Consider the following 17,796-nt stretch of genomic DNA (forward strand, 5'->3'; position numbering starts at 1 on the left):
ATCCAACAAAATAGACTTTCACCCAAAAGTTATCAAAAAAGATGGGGAAAGACACTGCATACTTATCAAAGGGAAAATCCAACAGGATGAACTCTCAGTTCTGAACATCTATGCCCCAATTGCCAGGGCATCCACATTTGTAAAAGAAATGTTACTGAAGCTCAAAGGAAATAGAAGCAGTCATTAGAATTTCACCCAATAATAGTAGGAGATTCAACATCACACTTTCACCAATGAACATATCATGGAAAAAGAAATTAAGAGACACAAAGAAACTAAAAAGAAGTTATGAACCAAATGGATTTAACTGATATCTACAAGACATTTCACCCTAAAACAAAAGGATATACGTTCATCTCAGCATCTCATTGTACATTCTTAAAAATTGACCATATACCCTGACACAAAACAAACATCAACCGATACAAGAACATTGAATTAATCCCATGTATCCAACTGAACCACTACGGACTAAGGTTGGTCTTCAATAGCAACAAAAACAACAGAAAGCTAAACCCATGGAAGTTAAACAACTATCTTATATAACTTAGTCAGGGGAGAAAAAAAAAAAAACAAAGAAATAAAAAACATTTTATGATGCGATGAAAATGAAGGCACAACATACCCAAAATTGTTGAACACAGTGAAAGCAGTGTTAAGAGGAAAACTAATAGCCCTGAGTGCTTCCATAAAGAAATTGGAGATATCATACAGCTTAACAGCTCATCAGAAAGCTCTAGAACAACAAGAAGCAAATACACCCAAGAGGAGTAGATGGCAGGAAATAATCAAACTCAGCACTGAAATCAACCAAGTAGAAACAAAAAGAACTATACAAAGAATCAACAAATTTAGGAGTTGTTTCTTTGAGAAAAACCAACAAGATACATAAGCAGACTAACCAGAGGGCACAGAGACAGTATCCAAAATAACAAAATCAGAAACAACTGAGAAAATTAAAAAAATATTCAGATCCTATTACAAAAGTCTATACTCAACAAAACTGGAAAACCTGGATGAAATGGACAATTTTCTAAACAGATACCAGGTACCAAAGTTAAATCAGGATCAAATAAACCATCTAAACAGCTCCATAACCCCAAAGGAAATAGAAGCAGTCATTAGAAGTCTCCCAACCAAAAAAAGCCCAGGGTCAGATGGTTTTAGTGCAGAATTCTATCAGACCTTCAAAGAAGAAATAGTTCCAATACTTCTCAAACTATTGTATAAAATAGAAACAGAAGGAAAACTACCCAATTATTTCTATGAAGCCACAGTTACACTGATATCTAATCCATAAAAAGACCCTCAAAAAAGAGAACTACATATCAATTTCACCTAAAAATATCAATGTAAAAATACTCAATAAATCGCTGCAGTCACTGCCCTGGTTTTCTGGGCGCGTTCGGCCTTTTGTGGTGTGATGGCTCTTGGAGAGGAGGCAGCAGGCGGCTGCAGCAGAGGGGTTGCCGTCACCTCGGGATGCCTGTAGGAGGAGGGGTCCAAGGGTCCTCACGGTTTCGGTGCCTTCGTTTTCCTCCGTCAGAGTCGCCGTGCCTTTGGAAAGCATGAGCTCCGCCCGGGACTCCGCTTTCAAGAAGCAGCATCTCTGGATGTACCTGCAGGCGCTGGATTTGGATCCGAGTTCCGGCGTCAGGGTCGGCGGGAAGATGGTATCCTACGCGCACCTTAGAGAGTAAGGAGACCCAGGCGGTGGCGCGGTCCCCGGTGGAGGCAAAACTCAGAGGCCGCCAGCCCAAGGCGGGGGACTGACTGTTCGTCACCAGTGTAGGGAGGAGTGCCCTGCAGTTGAGACAAAACGGCGGGCCCTCTTAACCCTCCCTGCTTTTGTGGTCTGTAGTTGGTGGGAGGCGTCGGGGAACTGTATATGCAAACGTCTTATAAGCAGTTGACTGTGGGTTTAAACTTGGAATCCGAACTAAAGCATGTTACAGCTGGCCAAAACAATGAATGAAAAATCAAAAGCCGATAACCTTTCTTTTGCCACTTAAATTATTATGGTTGTGATCACAAAATGAAGTACCTTGTTTATACTCATGTACTTTAGACCCGAACTTCCGATTTCAAGCACCTTTTTCTCCTTATAATTTAATTAAAAGAGTGATTCCATTATTATATCATCCCCATCATTATTATCATCATCACTTATTATTTTGGTATTTTGAGACAAAAAAAAAAACAAAAAAACAAAAACAAAACCCAAACACCCTCTCTCTGTGTAGCCCTGGGTGTCCTGGAACTCACTCTATAGTCTCCGCCTGCCTCTGCGTTCGGAGTTCTGGGATTAAAGGGACATGTTTGACAAACTGAACCGTGATGCCTTTCATATAGTTTCCTATTTTTTGTTTAAAACACTGGATGAGTCTCTTGCCAAAGAAGTTTTCAGAGATTGCTGGCCTCCATTTGACCAAAAACTTGACATGGAATTCCGGAAACATTGCTGTGAATGGTTAAAAGAGATTTCTGCTGAATGTGGGAGTAGTTTTCCTCAGGTTGTTGGCTCATTGCTTATGTCTCCCGGTGGTCCTAAGTTTATTCATCTGATGTATCATTTTGCAAGATATGCTGCAATCAAATATATTAAAACAAACTCTAACAATTCTCTACATTTTGCAGAAACATTTAATGCAAAGCCACAAGATATGCACAAGTGCCTTGCCAGATGCCATGTAGCACGCAACAGATTTTTACAGGTTTTGCAAAGAGAACATTATGTTACCCAAAAATACCAGGATAATGCGCATCTGATTGTTAAGCAAGTATGAAACGCAAGATCAGAATGCATGGGTCTACAAAACCAAATTAAAAGACTGGGACCCTGTGATGAAAAGAGTAATATACAAGAGAAGATTCAAAAGGCATAAAATAAAAGAGAACGTCACTGCAATAAGACATTCTACTGTTGAAAAGGAAGAAAAATGGCATACGAAGTGGAAAGGCTTTCTTGGTGTGTCTCCTTTCAGTCTAATTAAAGGCGGGCCTTCAGCTGTGGATCTTTTGCCTCCCATGTCTCCCCTTTCGTTTGATCCTGTGTCAGAGGAAGTATATGCAAAGAGTGTACTTTTTAAGTATCCTGCGTCACTTCCAGATTTACATAAAGAAGTTAAACAAGAAAATGGTAGCAGAAGAGAAGTGGATACCCCAGGAAATGTGTGTGATGGCGCTGACAGTGTGCTTCGTCCTCAGATACAAACAGTTTCACACTACTTGAGAAGGATCCAAATATGAGGACTCCCAAAGAGAAAAACGTGCCTTATAAGAAAATAGCAGGTTCTGAATTGGAAGTCTCTCCTTTATCAGATACTGCAAAGAATGCACAGAGTAGTGTATCCGGAGGGTCTCTGCTGGAGAAAAAGAGTGATCCATTCCAGAGAGAGCAAGATCAGCTGGTGGACGAGTAGCTGATATTAGAAGCTCATGGAGAAAAGCTGTCGAAACTGAAGTTAACAGAAGTTCAGATGGGATTCTAGTGGATGCCAAAGCTGGAGACGTGTCGTCAGAGTCTTCATCTACACTGCATAATCAGAGGGAATTTAGCATGGCTATTTTTTCCCCAGATTTTGATGGGTCTTATTTGCCTGAAGAGAAAGCTGTTCCAGATCAGCTTACCAGTGTACCTCAGAAACATCTGGTAACCAGTCAGATCAGTGAACCCCCAACAGAAGATGAGTCAGACTTGATAAATAAGAAAATGATTTGTAAGCAAGATTTAGAATGTGCAGCCACCAGGCTTTCAGAAACTAGACAAATGGAGGCATTCTCCCCTGCTGTGGGCAGTGGAATAGATGTGATGGGTAGAAGTAAAGAGGACTGTGTTCGACTGTTGGACTACTCACAAGCTTCTTGCAGTGAACCTTCCACGCATAAGACTTTGCTATGGGATTCTTTCCAGAGGTTGAGTGGCATTGGCATATTACATGAGACTCTTCCAGAAGAAGTTGGTCACCTAAGTCTTAATAGTTCTACAAATTCAGAGACCACTTTTCACCTGGAACCAAAGACTTATGTAGACAGTGATGCTTTTCCAGATGGTGTGGGGAAAAGACAAGCTATTCCAGAATTAGATTCCAATTTACAGTCTCTTCTTAGTAGTTATGAGGCTCTGAAGAAATCTCTTAACAAAATCAGGAAAGAATCTCGCCTGTCTAACCTTGAACAACACAAAATAGAATTGAGTCCTGTAGCCAAGCAAGTAGATGATACATGCACTGTTTTGGACACTCAAGATTTGTTTGTTGACTGTACAAAGCTGTCTTCCCACGTGTCCTTTGATGAAAGAACATAGACTGTATCACCTCTATCTAAAGCTTTTCTGGTGGAGCAAAAATTGAGGACCACATTACCATGTAGGCTTGGGGAATTTCTGCCTAATTTAAAAGAAGAAGAAATCTCAAGTAAGAGCCTTGAAGCAAGAGACTCTCTGATTTGACAAGATAAAGCATTTTCCAGTTGATTTAGCTGATGCACTTACTCTGAAGCCTTGTCACTTAACTGCAGCTGAGATCCACACATTGGAAGTGTAATTCTCTTTCTAGCATCAGAGAAGTTCTGAATATACTTTGGCTTCTTATAATGTGTTTAGGTCTTTCTCTCTCTCTCTTTTTCTTGCTAAATATTATGAGTTTGAAATGTGAAGTATTTAAGAACAGCAAATGTCAAATTTTAGAAAACCATTTTGATTCCTAGAATAATCTTATAAGTAAATTACAAATATAGTTATGTTAAAAATATTAGTCATGGGGTTGGGGATTTAGCTCAGTGGTAGAGTGCTTGCCTAGCAAGCGCAAGGCCCTGGGTTCGGTCCCCAGCTCCGGAAAAAAAAAGAAAAAAGAAGAAAAAAAAATATCAGTCATTAACATAAGGATGGGTGCATAATCTAATAGCCACTAAATAGCCATATCCCTCTCATTTAAGAGAAATAAACCATTTTACTGGATCTTGATGGATATTCTGGTAATAACACAAAATGAATGAGGTGTAGTACCCTTGGATGTGTAATCAAAGCAACATACTGTAACGTTTGTAAAATTGTAAACAGACTTAATGAATTCTAAGTATATTGGTCCTGCAGAATGAAGTTGATGGGATAAAATGCATGTATGTGATAGGTGAAGATGAAATGGAGTGAATTGAGGAGATGGGGAAAGGTAGAAGATGGCCAGATGTTTAAAGAACAGTCAGACTCTGTTTTGTGTATGTTAGACTGAGAATTTAATTCTATTTATATTTAACAAGAATATCAATGAGAAATTTGCAAAAAAAAAATCAATAAAATTCTCTAAACTGAATCCAAGATATATTAAAATGATAATCCACCATGAACAAGTAGGCTTCACTCTAGGAAGGCACGGATGGCTCAATGTACGGAAATCTATCAATGTAATCCTCTATATAAACAAACTCAGAGCAGGGGGAAAAACATATATGATCATCTCAACTAGATGCTGAAAAAGCCTTTGACAAAATACAACACTTATTCATGTTGAAAGTATTTGAAAAATCAGGAATTCAAAGTTCATACCTAAATATAATAAAAGCAATATACTGTAAACCAATTGCCAACATCACACTAAATGGAGAGAAACTCAAAGCAATCCCATTAAAATCAGGAAGAAGACAACAAGGTTATTCATATTTCCAGGCAGAACAATTAGACAACAAAAGGAGATCAAAGGAATACAAATTGGGAAGGAGGAAGTCAAGATAACACTATCTGCAGATATGATACTATATGTAAATGACCCCAAAAATTCTACCAGAGTGCTCCTACAGCTCACAAACACCTTCAGCAAAGTGGCTGGATATAAAATTAACTCTAACAAACCAGTAGCCTTCCTCTACACAAAAGATAATAGGACTGAGAAAGAAATTGGGGAAACAACACCCTTCACAAGAGTCACAAATAACATAAAATATCTTGGTGTGACTCTAACCAAGCAAGTGAAAAATCTGTATGACAAGAACTTCAAATCCCTGAAGAAAGAAATCAATGAAGAATTTAGAATCTGGAAAGACCTCCTATGCTCATGGACTGGCAAGATTAATATAGTTAAAATGGACATCTTGCCAAAAGCGATCTGTAGATTCACTGCAATCTCCATCAAAATTCCAACTCAACTTGTCATAGAGTTATAAAGAGCAATTCTCAAATTCATTTGGATTAACAAAAAACTCAGGATGGTGAAATTATTCTCAACAATAAAAGACCTTCTGGGGGATTCATCATACCTGATCTCAAGCAATACAGCAATAGTAATAAATAGTGATTAAAAATTGCATGGTACAGCAACAGACAAGTGGATCAATGGAACAGACATGAAAATCCCCAGAAATAAAACCACATACATATGGTCACTTGATCTTTGACAAAAAAGCTAAAAATATCCAGTGGGAAAAAAGACAGCATTTTCAACAAATGATGCTGGCTCAACTGGCAGTAAGCATGTAGAAGAATGCAAATCAATCCATTCCTATCTCCTTGTACAAAGCTCAAATCCACATGGATCAAGGACTGTCACATAAAACAACACACGCAGAATTGAATGGAAGAGAAAGTGAAGAAGAGCCTCGAGTACCTGAGCACAGAGAAAATTTTCCTGAATAGACACCAATGGCCTATTCTCTAAGATCAACAATCGAAAAATGGGAACATATAAAATTGAAAACTTCCGTAAGGCAAGCAAGCAAACAAAAAAACACTGTCAAAAAAGACAAAAAGGCAACCCAAGATTGAGAAAAGATTTTTACTAACCCTACATACAATAGAGGGCTAATATCTAAAGTACACAAAGAACTCAAGAAATTAGACTCAAGAGAACCAAACAACCCTATTACAAATGGGGTAAAGAGCTAAACAGACAATTCTCAACTGAGGAATCTCAAATGGCTGAGAAGCATGTAAGGACATGTTCAGAATCCTTAGTCATCAGGGAAATGCAAATCAAAACAAACCTGAGATTCCACCTCACACCAATCAGAATGGCTAAGATCAAAAAATGCAGATGACAGCAGATGCTGGTGAGGATATGGAGAAGGAGGAACACTCTTCCATTGCTTGTAGGACAGCAAGCTGGTACAACTACTCTAGAAATCAGTCTGGAGTTTCCTCAGAAAATTGGACATAGTACTAAGTGAGGTCCCAGCCATACCACTCCTAGACATGTAACCCAAAGATGCTCCAACAGGTAACAAGGACACATGTACCACTATGTTACTAGCAGCCTTATTTATAATAGCCAGAAGCTGGAAAGAACCCACATGCTCCTCAACAGAGGAATGGAGACAGAAAATATGGTACATTTAAACAATGGAGTGCTACTCACCTATCAAAAAACAATGATTTCATGAAATTCTAAGACAAATGGATGGAACTAGAAAATATCATCGTAACTGAGGTAACCCAATCACAAAGGAACCCACATGGTATGTACTCACTGACAAGTGGATATTAGGAAAAAAGCTGGGAATATCCATGATAAAAGTTACAGACCTTGCAAGTCAAGAAAAAGGAAGATCAAAGATCAAGGGTGCCTCAGTCCTACTTTGAGGAGGAAACAAAATAGTCACAGGAGGTTGAGAATTGGAAGGAATAAAGGTGGGGGAGAGGAAAAAAGTGTGCAGGGTTAGGTGTGCGAAGAGATGGGAAAGACGTACAGAGGGTCAGGAAATTGAACAGAGATGTGAAGCAATGGTGGATGAAAAATGGGGTTTGTCACCAGAAATTTCCAGAAGTCAGAGAAGCAAGAGGCTCTGAGGACCCAACAGGGATGATATTAGTTGAAATACCCAACAAAGGGAATCTGTAAAGACCAAATCTAGAGGTTAGGCATGCCCCCGGTTGAGGGATGGTGCCCCTACCACCTTCACAAAATTTCAACCCAGAATTGTTCCTGTCTAATGGAAATGCAGGGAAAAGGGATGGAGCAGACACTGAGGGAGGGGCCGTCCAGGGACTACACCTCCTGGGATTCTATCTGTGTGCAACCACCAAACCCAGACATTTGCTGATGCCGGGAAGTGCTCATTGACAGGAATCTGATGTAGATGTCTCCTGAGAGACTCTGTTAGAGCCTCAAAGATGCAGATGTAGATGGTTGCAGCCAAACAGTGGACTAAGCACAGAAACCCCAATGGAGGAGTTGGGGGAAGGACTGAAAGAGTTGAAGTTTGCAAACCAATGGGAGGAACTACAATATCAACCAACCAGACCTCCCAGAGCTCCCAGAGAACCACCAACCAAAGAATACACACGGAGGGACCCGTGGCTCCAGCTGTATATGTAGCAGAGGATGGCCTTGTCTGGCATCAATGGGAGGGGAAGCCCTGGGACCTGTGAAGGCTTGATGCTCTAGAGTAGGGGAATGATAGGGTAGTGGGGCAGGAGTGAGTGGGTGGGTTGGGGAGGACCCTCATGAAGGCAGGAGGGAGGAGTGGGGACTTTTTGGGGTATGGTGGGGTAACCAGGAGGAGGAGAGCATTTGAAATGTAAATAAACAAAATAACCCCATAAAATAATAATCTGCAAACTCATAATTAGAAAAGGGCCTTTCTTTGATGCCCACAGTAATATCAGATACACAACACCTCAGAAGACAAAACTTACAATGTGATTTCAGAAAATTAAACTCCATCATCTCATGCAGTATGAGTCTACAGGAATTCCAATCATTAACCTTAGAATTTTTGGCCTTTTCTGACATTTCTCTTCTGAAAATGGTCAAAGTCATAAATCGAATTGAAAACGAGCTATGATTTATAAGAAAGAGTTCAGGAAAGTAAACTCAATAATAAAAGCAAGTTAATAAAAAGTGCTTATCATTGTTAAACTTAAATGATATTATATTATTGGGTAATTGAGACTTCATGAGGCCATAATCAGTAGCTTAACTAATAGAAGGTTAACAAGTAATGATATTGGAATCCACTTGTGGTAAAATACTCTAATACACGACAAGCACCTTCAGGAAGCGAAAATAATCTTTATGACAACATTGCAAACGTAAAAGAAGTGATACACCTCGGTCATATTTCTTGCACCTCACATTGAGCACTATATAGCACAGAAGCCATCATTAAAAACCATAGTCTGAAGACTGGACAAATAGCTCAGTGGTTAAGACTACTAGCTGCTCCTCCAGAGGACGCAGGTTTGATTAACATCACCAAAATGGAAGCTCACAATTTTCTGTAACCACATTTACAGAAGATCTGACATCCACTTCTGGACTCTGCAGACACCAGGTGCACAAGATATATACAAGCATTCATACAGGCAAAACACCCATGTACATAAAGAAGAAATAATAATAATAATAATGATAATAATGACAACAACAAGCATGCTCGGCATGTGATCATGGGTAATGTGAGAGGGAGAATCAGTTTCCCTTAGGGACAAACTCCCACATAGATGGTTCAATCCAGAGTTGTCAGTTCTGGTAACACTAATAATTAGAGAAGAGATATTAATTTGGAAAGGAGGTATTGGACATGGAAAGAATGATGAGAGGGATGGGAGCAATGTACACTCCAGGGTCATGTGTGAAGTTCACATAAAACATTGTTAAAAACAGAACCCCAGGAATTCAGGGATGGTTCAATCTATGGAAATCCATTAATGGAATCAACTATATAAACAAACTCAAAGGAAAAAAAAACACATGATCAATTCATTAGATGCTCAGAAAACATTTCACAAAATTCAACACCCCTTCATGAGAAAAGTCTTGGAAAGATCAGGAATTCAAGGCCAGACCTAAACATAGTAAAAGCAATATACAACAAACCAGTAGCCAACATCAAACTAAATGGAGAGAAACTTGAAGCAATCCTACTAAAATCAGGGAATATATAAGGCTGCCCACTCTCTCCCTACTTATTCAATATAATACTTGAAGTCCTAGCCAGAGCAATTAGACAACAAAAAAGGTCAAAGGGATACAATTTGAAAAAGAAGTCTAAACATCACTATTTGCAGATGACATGATAGTGACCCCAAAAGTTCCACTAGAGAACACCTACAGCAGATAAACAACTTCAGCAATGTGGATGGATATAAAATTAACTCAAATCAGTTGCCTTCTTCTACTCAAAGGATAAACAGGCTGAGAAAGAAATTAGGGAAACAACACCCTTCACAATAGTCACAAATTATATAAAATACCTTGGGTGACTCTAACCAAGCAAGTGAAAGGTCTGTATGAGAAGAACTTCAAGTCTCTGAAGAAACTGAAGATCACAGAAGATGGCAAGATCTCTCATGCTCATGGATTAGCAGGATTAATATTATAAAAATGGTCATCTTGCTGAAAGCAATCTACAGATTCAATGCAATCGTCATCAAAAATCCCCAGTCAACTCTTCACAGAGTTAGAGCAAATTGCAAATTCATTTGGAGTAACAAAAAGCTCAAGATAGCAAAAACTATCCTCAAAAATAAAAGAACTTATGTGGAAATTTCCATCCCTAACCTCAAGCTGTATTGCACAGTAATAGTGATAAAAACTGCATGGTATTAGTACAGAGACAGACAGGTAGATCAATGGAATAGAATTGAAGTCCCAGAAATAAACCCACACACCTATGGTCACTTGATCTTTGACAAAGGAACTAAAACCATACAGTGGAAAAAAGACATCATTTTTAAAAAGTGTTGGTGGTCCAACTGGAGGTCAGCATGTATAAGAATGCAAATTGAACCAGTTATTGTCTTATACAAAAATCAAGTCCAAGTGATCTTGGATCTCCACGTAAAACCAGATACACTGAAACTAACAGAAGAGAAAGTGGGCAAGAGCCTCAAACACATGGGCACTGGGGGAAATTTCCTGAACAGAACACCAATTACTTAGGCTCTAAGATCAGGAATCAACAAATGGGACCTCATAAAATTGCAAAACTTCTGTAAGGCAAAGGACACTGTCAATAGGATAAAACAACAACCAACAGATTAGGAAAAGATCTTTACCAATCCTACATCTGATAGAGGGCTAATATCCAATATATAAACAGAACTCAAGAAGTTAGACTCCAGAGAATCAAATAACCCTATTAACAAAAAATGGGTACAGAGCTAAACAAAGAAGTCTTAACTGAGGAATCTTGAATGAGAAGCACCTAAAGAAATGTTCAACATCCTTAGTCATTAGGGAAATGCAAATCAAAACAACTATGAGATTCCACTTTACATCAGTCAGAATGGCTAAGATCCAAACCTCAGGTGACCACAGATGCTGGCAAGGATGTGGAGAAAGAGGAACACTCCTCAATTGTTAGTGGGATTACAAGCTGGTACAAACACTCTGGAAATCAGTCTGGAGGTTCCTCAGAAAATTGGACATAGTGCTACCTGAGGACCCAGATATACCACCCCTGGGCATGTACCCAAAATATGTTCCAGCATAACATTACAGGACACATACTCTACTATGTCCATAGTGGCCTTATTTATAATAGGCAGAAGTCAGAAAGAACCCAGATGTTCTTCAAAAGAGGAATGGATACCGAAAATATGGTACATCTACACAATGGAATACTACTCAGCTATTAAAAACAATGACTTCATGAAATTCTTAAGCAAATGGATGGAACTAGAAAATATCATTTTGAGTGAGGTAACCCAACTCACTGATAAGCAGATATTAGCCCAAAAGCCCAGAATACCCAAGATACAATTCACAAACCACATGAAGCTCAAGAAGAAGGAAGACCAAAGTATGGATGCTTCAGACCTTATTTGAAAGAGGGAACAAAATATTCATAGGAGGAGATCTGGGGACAAAGTTTGGAGCAAAGACTGGAGGAATGGCCATCCAGAGACTGCCCTACCTGAGGATCTATCCCATATACATACAGCCACTAAACCCAGACAATATTGCTGATGCCAAGAAGTGCATGCTGACAGGAGTCTGATATAGCTGTCAGCTGAGAGGCTCTGCAAGATCCTTACAAATACAGACGCAGATGCTAGAAGCAAACCATTGAACTGAGAACAGGGTCCCCAGTGGAGGACTTAAAGAAAGGACCAAAGGAACTGAAGGCATTTGCAACCCCATAAGAAGAACAACAATATCAGCCAACCAGACCCAACAGAGCTCCCAGGCATTAAACCACCATCCCAAGAGAACACAGGAACAGACCTATGGCTCCATCCGCATATATAGTAGAGGATGGCCTTGTTGGGCATCAGTGAGAGGAGATGCCCTTCATCCTGTCAAGGCTTGATGTTCCAGTGTAGGGGAATGTCAGGGCGGGGAGGTGGGATGGAATGGGTGGGTGGTTGAGGGATCACCATCTAGAAGCAGGGATGGGAGTAGCATAGCAGGTTTCTGGACGGGAAACTAGGAAATGAGATAACATTTAAAATGTAAATAAATGAAAGCCATTAAAGAAAAAACAGAACCCAGTTATATTTTTATAAATATTTTTCTAATGGTATAGATATTCTTTTGGTAAATACTAATATTAATGCAGAGTATATAAGGCAGACAAGAAGCCAGAGTGAGTGGTATTGGAAATCATTGTTCTTGATCTATGGGGATGTAAGGAAGATCATGAAACAGAAAACAACAAAGAAGATTTCTTTTGTAACTGTATCTACTATTTTTGGACTAATTTCTAGTTTCACTAGTCATGAACTTAAAGAATAAATAAAGTCAGAGGTAAAATTAAACACTTTTTGAACCTGTAGGCAAAAGATAGAAAAGTAATTAAGAATCTTTTGCATGATTTTTTCCATTAATTTCTGCTAGGCCAATTAACTTGAGTCTATAACCATGTGTATTAAGAACTTGCATAAAAGCTAACCATGAAGTCTTCACAGTTGCCACTGCAATAAGCTGCAAAATGTGACCAGCTGCCCTTAGGCCATTGAGTTTATAAGTTATTACCCTGGCTTTACTATGCACACACATGTTTGGGGAAGAGAGAGTGGGATACTTGACTTGTAAGGTGTACTAGGCCATCATTTAAATATCTTTTCATCACTCCTTAAATATCTAGAGCACAATATTGAATAGATCAGGAAAGGAGTGGGTGAAATTAAAGGAAACTCAGCAGAAGCCCCACCCCAGTAGTAGTTCACCTTACTTCCTGCTCAGTGACCTTAATGGCAGTACATGAATGGCAGCTCTACCTATCACATCCTTTCATGACTAAATTGAACAGACTTGAAAACTCTATAAAAACGACTACTGTGTCAAGGTAAGGAAATGTGTTAATGAGGAGGAGGAAAGTGACTTGACTGTCATTACTCCAGTCACAACAGAATATCTGAAATGTTCTTGGTGCCGCCACTTATAAAAGCTGCATTGTGAGCTATTTTCTAAGTATTTCTATTAAAAATTATCATAGCATGGGGCCCTAACCAACAGAAGTGCAGTTTCTCACAAGTCTCTAGATCAGGATGCAAAGATCCCAAGCTATTACATGTTTGGTCTCTCACTTGCTTAGAAAAAGTTGGCCTTCGAGAATCCTTACCACATGCATGTACTCCTGTAGTCTCTGCCTCTTGTCTTAATACCACTGGTAATATTGGTTTAGGACTCACCCACATGACCTCATGTAACCTAATCAACAACTATAAAAATACATCCCAAAATACAGGCGCATCCCTAGGTCCTGAAGGTTAACATCAACATATAGATTTGGGGGAAACAAATTTCAATTCATGACTCAACAAAGTTCTCAATAGAAGCCATAAACATGGCAATATAATTATAAAGTCCGATGTTATTAAATTGTTCCTTTATTACCAGAACTGTCCCAAGTATCACGGCTCTGCTATTTTGCAACAACTCCAAAAGATGGCTGTTGAGTTTTAGAGTTTTAGAAAACTAATAGATAGGTTTTCCCTTTTAGAAATGAGAAATTAAACACAGAGGCAGAAAACTTGCCTTCTTATAATGTCAGAAGCTACGTCCATGAACTCTAACCAACATGACTGTTACTCTAATGGCAGGACTTAGAATGGAATTGTAGATGGACTCATAAAAGGCACAGTCCACATAAAACAGTCAAATGGCTGTAATCTGAAATAAACTAGAGCTTCTTTATGTAGACTTACAACATCTCAGATGGTCATTACCTTGGTATCCATGAGAAAGATGCCTATTTCTCTGATGCCATTCCAGCATGACAGAGTTAGGAGTCATTTAGAGAGAAGTTTCTCAATTAGGTAATGAAATTTTGTCTCAGAAGAAAAGATAGATATAATAAGTCTTTTATTAGGTACTGAAGAATGAGAAACAAATCCTCTTCCATTGTCATGGTCGATACAGGTAGGTGACAGATAATTGAAGAGAAGTAACAGAATGGGGTATGACAGAATAGGGTGTATCAAAAGAAGTCTTAGAGCATAACATGAAGAGTCTTTCCAGGAACCATCTCTTCAGCTGGGAACAGGCACCACAAGAAACCATAGCAGCAATGTTAAAAATGTTGGTAGTCCTACTGACAGAAATTACAGTTCATTTTAAAGCTTTTGATTTTTGTAAGATAGAAGGGGGATGGGGGTAATCCATTGCTAATAAGGTAGACACATATGAGTAAGGAGACTAGAGATATTCAGGTTATCTGACAAGTATGACCAACTTCTTTTGTCATCTGGCATTATAGATGGCAACTGTGGCATGGACATGAAGCAGGTCAACTACTCACATGTATCCACTCTCTGCTCTCTCATAGGAACCAAATGACTGACAACCTTGATGAGTTAAATTTTTTAAGGACTGTAAATCAAGAGTCTGTAAATAAAACACATACTAGGTTACAAAACAAACTGCTGTGGCCTACCTAGAGAACTCATGGCCCTCCTGCCTTTCCAGGCCTTCCTAATATATCTCTTTTATCTCCTTCAGACCAGGGGCCCAACTCACGCTGGTAAGCCCATTCACCCCTGCAGAGAAAATCTTTGCTCAGAACTTAGCAAGCAACTTTCTTTGCTATGACTATGTATAATGAATACATCTCGAATGTTCAAAGACTATCATAGCAAGTTACAGTGAGTTCCATGACACTTAGTATATCATTTTCAGTAATATCTCTGGCTTTCTCACTGAGCTTGGAGAGTCCAGATCTGAGAGGTGTTTACCTATAGGGAAGTTATGCTCTACCTACTACCTGAGAACTGTCCGGCTCTTCTCAAGTCAACTACCGGACTTGTATATGCCATCCTTCCTTCTCCTCCCACTTGGGTGCCAATCGACTGATCATCTTTATGATGAAGCAACATATTTTGCTTTGAGAAGATTCCATTGTCACTTATATTCATCATCTTAAACAATAATTTTTCTTTTCTTTCTTTCTCAGCTGGACTCTTATGATGCGCACTATAGCTCTGCTAAGAAGCAGACCTTGAGAACTGATTTCCTCACGTCTCCCAGCATCATACACAGACTCAATTTGTCCCTCACTCACCTATGTTTCCATACTGTTGACTTTTCTGAGAAGGCAATATATTCTACCCACTTATTAAATTTTGATTTGTTGTGAGATGTAAGATCTTTAGTAGAAGTGATTTTACCTGTCTTTTACTTAGCTTCCTAATGACCTAGTTTAGCTCCTGGCAGAAAAAAGAAATACCAAATGAATGCTTAAATACTTGCCCAATACTGGTCTAATTATACCTTCACATGACATCACCTATCAAATGATCTATAAAAAATCTTGAAAGCTGATTTGAGATGTTGTAATGTCTAAATGTTGTAATCTTTTGTGGACCAAGTTGACACTGAAGACAATAGAGCTCCTGCTGAAACTAAAGTAAAGGATCCTATGGGAACCTTCCAGATGCAGACAGATGCTGATCCCCTTACAGGACAAAATAGGACAACCAGTCTTCACCTTAATAACTAGTATAAATTCAGGCAAAAAGATGCACAATCCTCTCAGAAATACCAATTTAGAAAACACATGCTTTGCAATACACTATTCTTAGAGAAATTAATGAGCTTCTACAGAAACATAAAGCATATTTTTCTTAATAATGTTATTTAAATTGAGAACTTTACTTATCTGCACATACATGTATATACACACATATAGAATCAAATGCAATCATATCTACCTGGCATTTATTTCCTCTTTCTAATTTGTCCCATGACCTCCAATACTTTTCCCTCAGAACTTCATATCTCCTTTTTACTTAATTTTTTAATAATCTACTAAGTTCAAAAGAAAATGATGTCATTACATTCATGTGGCATTTGTATATGTTGGGGGTAAGTATAAGAAAACTACCAGTTGTCACATCCTAAAAACAAACAAAACCACTACCACTATCACCACCACCACCAACAACAACAACAAACACACACACACACACACACACACACACACACATACACACACACACACACATACACACACACACACACACACACACACACACACACACACACACACACACGAAGGATTTTCAATTGCCCAGCCAATAAACAACTGCCAATGGCTTCTGTGTAAGGAGTGGGGCTGGAGAACACTTCTTCCATCTATGCTAGAATTTGGGCCAGCATTATCATGTGCAGGCCACCACAGCTCCTGTGAGCTCATGACTGCAATAGCCATGCCATGGCCCCAAACCATCTCACAGCAATATCCCCATCTAGGGGAGGAGCTGATACTAAAATCTGGTTCCCTAATTGGCTCCTGATTGTGTCAATAAAGAAGGTAATAGCTGGTGGTTTGGCCAAGCTAGTTGAGAGGGCCGGTAGAGTGAAGATAGCAGCTCCCAGACTTCCTGGGTTGGGGGATGGTTACAATCTACTTTGAGCAAGGGGAACCAGGAGAGGTCAGAGTGGGTGCTGAGGCACAGGACAAGGAGGTAGAAAGGTGTGTTTATAAAATTACACACAACACCCCCATCCTCCAGCTCTTTCTTACCTTCTATCTCCTCTTCCACATGCCCCCTGCGTGGTGGTGTTGGGGATGTTTAATAGAGAGCTGATTTAGGGATGAACATTCAGTCTCTTGTTCTCCTCATTTGGAAAAATTATCTATCTTTGCATTGACCACTGCTTACCCAATGCAGTTTTTAATGCTAAAAAGTGAAAAACAGATCTAGAACTCAGTGACAGGAGAAACGTTTTTGTTGCATAGATAAAATGACTTAATTAAATATATAATGACATGTAAGGCTCTTTGAAGAGGGAATATAGTATGCACCAGCAGATCTTTTTTGGGACTCAGAGTTGTCAGCTGAGCCTAAACCATGTAGACAACCTCCTATGGGTATTTTGCTGAAAAAGTTAGAATGAAGGAAGAAAACAGTTAGTGACGGCAAAGAGAGAAACTGATGGTGAATGCGCAAAATAAGAAACATAGGCTCAATAGGCAAGTCAAAACTGGGATGCACTTATTAAATACCTGGCATCAGATGGGAGCCACAGAGAGTTTCTTTAAGTGACCGAGACTGGGAATCTTTCTTTAGAAGTATGACAATCTAACAGACATTAATACACAGATAAATAGTTGTCATGCAAAGGAGTGGAAAAATAATATATTAATGAAGTGAACAGTGGAGCACACTCTGAAAGGACTGGGAAACATCAGGTCAACAGTAGCTTAGGAAGAGGTGTTTTAACAAGTGGGACTTCCATGTGGACATGGAGGACCAGAGGAGAGTAGGCAGTCACAAGGAGTCAGGTGCACTGGAGGATGTAGAAAGAACTTGAGGACAAATGGTCTAGTCCCCAAGGGACCCTGCAGACATACTGACCACAACCTGTTCACTGCTCCAGCATCCTTTCCTCACTTGATTACAGCAGAGTGTCTGGAGTC

At 39.2% G+C, this 17,796-nt stretch overlaps 1 protein-coding gene and 2 pseudogenes across 1 annotated transcript in view; 2 read left to right on the forward strand and 1 right to left on the reverse strand.

Annotated features, from left to right (window-relative positions):
* Positions 1-17,796, reverse strand: part of LOC148000171 (amphiphysin-like) — a 143,308-nt gene that overhangs the window by 107,197 nt on the left and 18,315 nt on the right. The gene's annotated exons all lie outside the window — the stretch shown is intronic.
* LOC148000173 (HAUS augmin-like complex subunit 6) lies at positions 2,316-2,885 on the forward strand (annotated as a pseudogene).
* Positions 2,940-4,926, forward strand: LOC108353132 (HAUS augmin-like complex subunit 6 pseudogene; annotated as a pseudogene).

This window comes from Rattus norvegicus, chromosome 17 (assembly GCF_021556685.1).
Source record: "Rattus norvegicus strain SHRSP/BbbUtx chromosome 17, alternate assembly SHRSP_T2T, whole genome shotgun sequence".
Taxonomy (NCBI): domain Eukaryota; kingdom Metazoa; phylum Chordata; class Mammalia; order Rodentia; family Muridae; genus Rattus; species Rattus norvegicus.